The 9,349-nt window shown below is 46.4% G+C and overlaps 1 pseudogene; it reads right to left on the bottom strand.

The window, feature by feature from the left end:
- LOC102851349 overlaps positions 1–8,333 on the bottom strand; it is a 13,211-nt pseudogene extending 4,878 nt beyond the window's left edge.
- Positions 8,334–9,349: the final 1,016 nt, after the last annotated feature.

Below are 9,349 nucleotides of genomic sequence, written 5' to 3'. Positions count from 1 at the left end.
AACCCTGAACGTGAACCCCGTCACCAAACCCTGAACGTGAACCTCAGCGCCGAACCCTGAACGTGAACCCCATCACCAAACCCTGAACGTGAACCCCGCCACCAAACCCTGAACGTGAACCTCAGCACCACACCCTGGACATGAACCCAGCGCTAAACCTTTAATGTGAACCTTGGCGCCAAACCCTGAACGTGAACCCAGCGCCAAACCCCTGAATGTGAACCCCAGCTCCAAACCCCTGAAAGTGAACCTCAGCACCGAACCCTGAACATGAACCTCAGAGCCAAAACCTGAATGTGAACCCTGTCACCAAACCCTGAACGTGAACCTCAGCCCCGAACCCTGAACATAAACCTCAGCACCAAACCCTGAACTTGAACCTCAGTGCCGAACCCTGAACGTGAACGCCGGCACCAAACTCCTGAAAGTTAATCTCAACGCCTAACCCATGGAAGTTAAGCTCAGCGCCAAACCACTGAAAGTTAATCTCAACACCAAAATATAGGAGCTTGGGGCCCTTAGAGGGGTCTCATTTTCTCCCCTCCAACATCGGTCTTTTCCCAACTCTGAGTTAAGACTCTTCATGACCAGCACGGACTCTTCACCTTCTAGAGTCCACGTGTCCATTCACCTGGCGGTTTGTTCATTCACTGGCTAATTTACTTATTTTACTTAAGAACTTGCTAATTTGGAAGAAGAGGAAAGATAATTAAGCCCTTGAGGAAATGGAGCTCATGGTATGTGGACAGTATTTTGAAAACTACAATGGTTATCAGTATTAAGTTTGTCTAGATACTCTTATGCGTCCCGTGGACATAAAACATTCATTGAGTAATGAAGGAACTGTTATCAGGTTGGAAGATGGGAAACATTTTCTTTTTTTTTTTATTAAATTTTATTCGTTTTAATGAACATTTACAGGGATTTTGGGTTTTCATTCCTTCATTGCTGCACCATTCTCTCTACCCTCCTCCCCAGTTTGTTCTTCTTCCCCGCCATCCGAATGTCTGTTTTAATTGTCCAATTGCCACAGTGCTTGTCAAAGTCAGTTTTGATTAATCTCCTTTGTCGGTGTGTCCTTTGCCATTCCCTATCACGCCTCCCTGAGAGAGACTTCACCCTGATTCATAAGGAAAAGGGGATGGCGTATTCTCTTAGCTACTTCCTGATGAAAAGGGACGCTGTGGGTTTCAGGGTGAAGATCTTCTCTCACTACTTTAAAGGGCCCCTTTGGCAGTAGGAAACACATAGACTATTATGGAGATTGATTTTGGAATTTAGATGCACTGTTATTAATTGTGCTTAGCCGTACATGTTCGTATCCCTGAAGATGTATCATGGGGGGGTTGTAACCTAGAAGACACAAATTTAACTAACAAGTTATAAGTACATGAGTCAAAAATTATGGAAAAGTAAAAGAAAGGATTCTTTCATTGTTTTACAAACCCTCCCCCAGGGAAACATTTTCTAATCTATCTCTCTTATCTGTCCAGATGCCCTCATATAATTCATCAGAAATCTGCCTCACGCCTTTGCCGTGACAGTGGTGAGAGCTCTGTACATGTGTGAGGCCCTCATGCCTTTGCCGTGACAGTGGTGAGAGCGTTCTGCATGTGTGAGGCCCTCATGCCTTCGCTGTGGGCACTGGTGAGAGCGCTCTGCATGTGTGAGGCCCTCATGCCTTTGCCGTGGCAGTGGTGAGAGCTCTCTACACATGTGAGGCTCTGAAGATCAACACCTTTCAGATCAACTCTTCCGTGTTTAGATGCGAAGATTTCTCCCTCTTCTAGAGATTTTGCACAGTCCCGGCCAGCGTTCTTTGTCCGTCTGTGTGTAATAAGACAGTTTTGCTTTATACATGGTGTGCACGCCCTGGATTCTGGAGGCCTGGCTGTGCCTCAGTGCCCGATGTTCAAGGGCATCGATGCGTCTTCCCCACCCCCACTGCATCCTCAGCACTACCTGCCTACATGTGTGGCTATGCCGTCACTTTTCCCAGGAGTCATGAACATAGGTAGGTAGAATCTCTTTGCAGCTTGTTGCTTGGAGGTTATGTCTTCATACCTGGAAAGGGAGCATAGCTGGGAAAGGCAAGGGGATACCTGCTATCACGGGCACCGTCTTTGTAACACTATTCCCAAAGGTGCAGTATTTATATTAGGGTTGCTAGGGAGCTCTGGTGGCCTAGTGGGAAGAAGCTGCACTGTGGTCCTGAACACACGTGGTTCAAATCTACCAGCTGCTCTATGGGAGAAGGATGGGCCAGCTCCTCCCATGTGATTAACTGCCTCTGAAAACCCACTGGAGGGCCAGCTATGTGTCTGTTCTGACTCAATGTTGTTACACAGCCGACAACAGATGATAGAAAACATGTTTAAGGAATACATTGAATGATTTAGTTGGAGACTCAAATGTGCCATTCTTTTATCATACAGTCTCTTCCTTTGCTACGTGGTGGCGTGCAGTAATAATGATGTTGATAAACATTTAATCTGTGATACTGACTCCCTGAAGACTGGGATCATTTAGATTAAGGTGAATTTAAGCCCTGCTTACTGATCTAAAGACCAGGTTGCTAGGCAGAAATTGGCGTTACACACAAATGGAGGATGACCACCTTAGATTGCTGCATCTGGACATCTGGAGGACGTCTGGAGCATAAGAACCAAATTACATGATTTCGTAAGTTCCAAGTTACATCGTTTTATAAATGCCACACCACTGAGCATCATGGTCTGGTCAAGCTGATACAGCACCTTAAACAGCACGACCAGTGATGCGGTTGCCTTGCATTGTCAGACACCATAATTAGAGTGGAAATAATCACACAGGAGGTTCTTAATTGCTGTAGTAAATGCAAAGTTTTGGGTAACAAGGCAGTCAGTAACTGAGGAGTAAGTGGGGTCCCGAATGCAGCCTAGGAGGATCCTTTTTTGACCACGTGTGCCATTCCTAGGTTGTTAACCTTGAGGGTTGGACGTATGTTCCTCTAGAATCTCTCTTGGACCCAGTTCCGGCCACATGAGGGAGGGAGTCAGGACTGGACACCACTGAGAAGCTGACGGTGCCATGTAAATGAAAGGTGCGCTGCTGACTGGGACCTGCTCCTGGAAGATTGTGTGTTCAGGAAGTTCCTGCACCTGAGCTGTGACTCTTCCCATTGCTTTACACAGGAGATTAGAACAAAAAAAACACACACTTGCACACATACACATATGTGAATAGACGCACATATATTGACACATGCATTCTGAATACTTATGAATTGCATTGGGAAAGTCTGCTGCGAGGGACCTCTCCAGAGTACTGAAGAGCAGTGATGTCAGTCTGTAGGCTAAGGTGCACCTGATAGAGAATTGATGTCATTGTGCTGTGGTGCTAGAGAAGAGTATTGTATATATATACCATAGACTACTAGAACACACAGATTCATCCTAGAGAGGGTGAAACCAGGGTGCTCCTTGGAGGCAAGGATTCTGAAGCTTTGTCTGACATATTTTGGGCATGTTGCAAGGAGGGACCAGTTCTTGGAGAGGGACATCATGCTTGAGAGGGTGGAGAGACAGCATAGGAGAGGAGGACCCTCGATGAGATGAATTGACTCAGTGACTGGGCTAATGGAGGTAGGTGAGTCAGAGACAGTAAGGTTGCACAGGATAGAGCAGGGTTCAGAGCTGCTGTACATCTGGTCACTATGAGTCGCAAGTGACTTGATGACGAATAACAACCACCACCACCACCTTCAACACCACCAATATATGGGTTCAAAAGGTTAGGGGTATTTGCAGGAATTATCCTCATTTCTAAATAGCTCATCACATGCCTCCTTTATTAATTTATTCACTTCCTTTAACACACTTACATGTTATTTGAACCTCTTCATTTTTTAAGGTATAAAGATAGATTTATTATAAAGTCTTGAAAGACAGGACAGACCTTCCTCCTTGGAAAGAAAGTTTGGAGCCCGTTTGCGCTCTTGAAGCTTGCTGAAGGTCAGTGTTGTGATTCGCAGCCCTGTGTACAAGCGATGAAGATGATGGAGGTGTGAGCAGATGAAGAAGCTCCCGTCGCCTCCTGCTGGGTTTTCTGGACATTGTATAACCACAGTATGTGATGACCACATCTCCCCCTGCCGGCCCCTGCTGCCGTGTGGAAACTGTTAGATAGTCACGGGGGCCTCCGTGAGGCACACGGAAGATCAGAGTCCAGAGAATCGACAGAGTAGGGCACTGAAGTCCAGTTTTGTAGGAGAAGTGGGCACGAGTGGCACTTGTGGAGTGATCCCAGAGATTGTTCATTTTTCCCCCCCGAACTGGATCACATGATCTCAGAGTGAGAAAATGGAATGTGTTTATCAGGGCAGAGGCTGGCTTTGTGTTGCCTTGTTGTGGTTGTTATTGTTATGTGCCCTTGAGTCATCTACGACTCATCGACTCATCGCAGCCCTACAATGGCTTTAAACTCTGCCCTGTGCTGAGCCACACTTACCACCGCAGACACACGTAAGCCCATTGTGACCGTCGCTGTGCCAATCCATTTCTCTGAGGGTCTTCCTCTGTTGGGAGAAAGACCCTCCAGGCTCATACACTGGCAATGAAGACACTTTAGGGAGTTCCAAAATGTCAGTGCTATGAGAAAAACTAGGCCTTAGGAAACTATCTTTAAAACAAAAATAAAAATTGTAAATACAAAATTAGGTATGGATGTGAATATTTAATCATCTGAGGAAATAAATCACAACATATAGTAAGTAGTTTAATAATCTGATAAAATGGTAAAATAAAAAACCAAACCATGCTGTTGTTAATTATATTTGCCATATCTGTCTATCTTCTTAAACTTTCTCACTGCTCAGAAAGATAATGCAGGCATTTCTCAGGCTCTGTTGTATTGCTTCCTGAACAGGAGACCTGGGATAGGAGTCCCAGTGGGAAGAGGCTCTGGTCTTTGTCAGCTGTTACAAGTGCTGTGCTTTTGCAAATGTTGTAAGAATCCACGGACACAGGAACGCGTAGGCCTGTAGAAAGGGCTGGGTGAGTGAGGGACCACGGACTTGAACCTTCCTGGCTTCTGAGTGTATCTGCTTGTTTAGAAATTGCTCTCAAGGCAGCGGTCATAATTACACCAGCAGTTGATATTTCAGTATTAACATTTCTTTATCTTCTTTGCTTTTATTACTGGTTTACCTGGGATTCAAAAGATCATTATGAACTTCTCAAAGAAAATTTTTTACTGTTCTTGGAAAATTTGATAAGTAGTAATTTTATTAGAGACTGTGGACACCTTGACCACATGCTTGGTGTAATTTGCTAAATTAAAAACGTCATTTAAAATTACAGATTATAAAATAATTCCCACTATCTTGAGTTATCTCTTTGATAGTTAAAGTAATGCTCGTTTTTAAAATGATTTTGAATGAATTTTTAATCCACTCCTCCCTGCGTAAGATGTATATGCTTATCTAGAAGGAATAGATGCAAAAATATTAAATGAGAAGAAAATGTCTTTTGAGCATCAGGGAGAAAGACAAACATCTCTCCTGTTTTGAGAAAAACCTGTAATTGTTGACAGTTTGACGTCTGTGCAAGCTGGTGGTCATCTCTTGCTCTGCTTTTCTCTGTTACGTGTTGTGGATGTGAGAACAATGGTATTAGAGAGTTTAACATCCTTCTCCCTGACTCATTGGTTGAACTCACCCTTCACAGAAAAATTACGAACATATGAAATAGAGGTATCCTTGAAGGGCTATATATATACTGAAAAATGGAATTGCAGCTTGACAAAAAAAGGAAAAAAGTCCAAATTCTTTCACTGCTGTCTTAAACACAGATTTTTTTAAAAAAAAGACAAAAACACTCCCTCTTTCTTTGTTACGTACTTATCTTTATCCATGCCGCGTTTTACTCCTTGAAAGGGATGTTTATGTGTATTTCAAGGACACAGGGTTGGCTTGTAAAGAGAAAAGACTGCTATTTTGGGGGCAAAGTTTGGACTTTTTATGAGATTTACAGACAAAGAAATGTAGAACCTTAGATGTCATGATTTGGTAAGAAATATATTGGCTTACAGATTGACTGTGGTTGTGTTGCAGTGCATTTCCCAACAATCTCTTTTCTTAGTGACCTTTTCCACCCTCCACCCAGGATGTAGACCCCAGCACCTGGATGCAGGCACTTGCATCCACTCAGGATGCAGACCCTGGTACTCAAGATGAAGAGCCCAGGACCCAGGTGCAGAGACAGCACCCACCTGGGATGCAGGTCCCCGCACCCAGGATGCAGGTCCCCCCACTCAGGATGCAGGTCCCCCACGCCTGGGATACAGGCCCCCTGCGCCCAGCATGCAGACTCCTGCACCTGAGATACAGGCCCCAGGACCCAGGGTACAGGCACAGCACCCACCCAGGATGTAGGTCCACAGTGCCCGGGAATGGAGGCCTCGGGATCCAGATGTGTATAGGCCTCACTTTGCTGTGATCGTGGCTACTTTACCTTCTCTGTGCCTGTTGCAGTCATGGTATCTTTCTCCTCGATACTTTTCTCACATTTCTCCCCTCTAGTTGCCAGCTGTCACCAGCACAATTCCTGTTCATAGAGTAAAGAGACCATCCCAGACAATTCCAGTCTTTGCTGATGGGACCCACCTGTGGACTCCTCACTGCTTCTGTCTGGTCTTTTCTGATTCTGTCAATTCAGTCATATAGTCTTGTGTCATTCATTGGCACTCCTTAAGCTTTTTAAAGTCTCTTCTCTTCTTTATTGAGACTTCTACAAAAGGGTCTTGTCATAAATTTTAAAGCCATGGCAAAACAGAAACCTATACAATTTTTACCTTAATCATCACTTGATAAGTCTGTCACTTAGCTCCCTGCATCCATATTGGTGAGTCATGGACAGAGCGTTGTCTAGGTTTTGATAGGTGATTGGATGCAGAAATTAAGGCTTACTGAGCCCCAGGCACTCTGTTACGGCTTCTCCACTGGCGGTGGGCAGGGCTCCGGATGACTTTCCTGGCTCTGGGAGAGGGGCCGGCTGCTTCTGTTGCATTCTCTGCTATTGACGTTTCCCAGTCACCAGTAAACAGAAATTTGGTCCGTATGTACTTGTTGGATTTTTCTTGAAAACGTTGACCTTCTCTCTATAGATGATGTCACTCGAGCTTCATGTGTGTATGTTTATATTCTCACCACTGGACCAATTGGCAGCATCAGGATGGATGGTGAAGAGATTGAGATTGTTCACAGCTTCAGTTTGCTCGGCTCCACAGTCAACACTCTTGGCACCAGCAGCCAGGAAATTAAAAGATGTATTGCCATGGGAAAGTGTGCTGATAGGGACCTTTCTAAAGTACTTAAGAGCAACGGTGTATCTCTGGAGACAAAGGTGCGTCTGGTACAGGCCATGGTCTTTGCAGTCACTTGTTATGCATCAGAGAGCTGGACAATGACCAAGGAGGACAGAAGGAGAATTGATGCTTTTGAGCTTTGGTGTTGGAGAAGAGTGCTGAAGGTGCCATGGACTGCTAAGAGAACAAACAGATTCATCCTGGAGAGGGTTAAACCAGGCTGCTCCTTGGAGGCAAGGATTCTGAGGCTTCGTCTGACATACTTTGGACATGTTGTGAGGAGAGACTGGTCCTTGGAGAGGGACATCATGCTTGGGAGGGAGGAGGGCAGGCACAGGAGGGGAAGGCCCTCTCGGAGATGGATTGATTCGGTGACTGGGGCAATCGGGATGATTGTGTCGGAGGCAATGAGATTGGCACAGGACAGAGCAGAGTTTAGAGCTGTTGTACATGGGGTCGCTCTGAGTCGCTTGTGACTGACAGCAAGCCTGTGTACAATAGCTCTGACCCTGCTATGTGTGTATGGCTCCGGTGGCCCAGTGGCAAAAAGCTGCACTGCAATCCTGAAAGTGTGTGTTTTGAATCCTTCTCTGTGGGAGAAGGAAGGGTAATCTCTTCCCATTCAGTTAATTAATTGCTTCTTAAAACCCACTGCAGGGTGAGCTGTGGGTAAGTTCTGACTCTGGTACACAGCACAACATATATGTGTAAATAAATAAATAAAATAAATGTTGCCGGGTACCGTCGAGTCAGACCTGATCCGTAGCTGACCCGCTGGTGGGTTTCCAGAGACAATAAATAATGTGGTAGGAGATTGTCCATCCTCCTGCAGGGCAGCTGTGAATTCAAACCGAATGCCGTCGGGATCGCAGCACAGCTTCTTGCCACTGGGCCACCGGAGACATTTATCCATCAGAGGCAGCAGTGAGAAGAGATTCCTCATCCTTCTCCCCCCAAGCCGCTGGTGGATTCAAACTGCGTACCTTCATGCTAGCACCCTTGTATGCGTGTCCGATCTCTCTCTCTCTCTTCCCCCACCTCCCTCCCTCTATCTGATCTGTCATCTCTCTATCATATAAAATAGTTGCCATTCCAACCATTTTCACGAGTTTGATGACATTTATTATGTGGTATCACCACCACCACTGTCTATTTCCAGTTTTCTCACCTCACATAGAAACCATGCACCCCTTCATCAGTAACTTCCCAGGCTCCTTGTCCCCGTCGCCCGCTCAGCTCTGGCCTTTCTGCCGTTGCTCTGCCTTTGTTCTAGGCAGAGGGGGTGATCCAGTATTGGCCCCGTGGCGCCTGGCTTATTCACGGTGCTGTGCCTTCATACTCATCCGTCGGAACACGTATCAGGACTTCACGGCACTTGACGATCCACCGTGTGGACTGAGCACGTTTTGTGTCCTGTTGCTCTGTTGGTGGGCGCGTGGGTTTTCTGCCTCTGACTGTCGTGGATAGGACTGACAGACGTGGGGCTCGAGGGGCAGCTGCCTTGGTCCTGGGAGCACAGCTGTGCATTCCACATTGTCCTCCTGGTCAGGGGTCATTTCTCAGGGAGAGATGATCAAGTGATCTGCCCCTTTGGGATTTCTGGATCCCAGATTATGAGGCGGGGTGGACTCATGTACTTTTCCAGTTCTGTGGTGTCCCTGGGGCAGCTGTCCTGGTCAGTCCCCTTAGTCCTGACCTGTTTTGGGAGGCTAACGTGTGGTAGGGAGCCTGCAGTTCGGAATGCCCGGAAGGATTTGGAGGCCAGCGCGTGCTCTTCCACTGGGGTGGCCTCCTAACCGCTGATGTGTGCAGAACTGGTCTCCCTCTCTCTCAGGTCAGGAACCATCCAGGTGTGCGCCGGGGTGGCCAGTGGGCTGAGGGCGATGCAGTCCTCACAGAGAGCAGGTCCGTGAGCGGTGAAGACAGATTGCCTTTTCACATCTGTCATCATTTTCTTGTTCATTTTGTGTTTGACTCTCTTACCTAACTCCTCCAATTTCCCCCT

This window comes from Elephantulus edwardii, unplaced genomic scaffold (genome assembly GCF_000299155.1).
Source record: "Elephantulus edwardii isolate Elephantulus edwardi_28Jun2011 unplaced genomic scaffold, EleEdw1.0 scaffold00207, whole genome shotgun sequence".
Classification (NCBI taxonomy): domain Eukaryota; kingdom Metazoa; phylum Chordata; class Mammalia; order Macroscelidea; family Macroscelididae; genus Elephantulus; species Elephantulus edwardii.
Note: the sequence above shows the minus strand (reverse complement) of the source record. Positions and strands in the feature narration are given on the sequence as shown.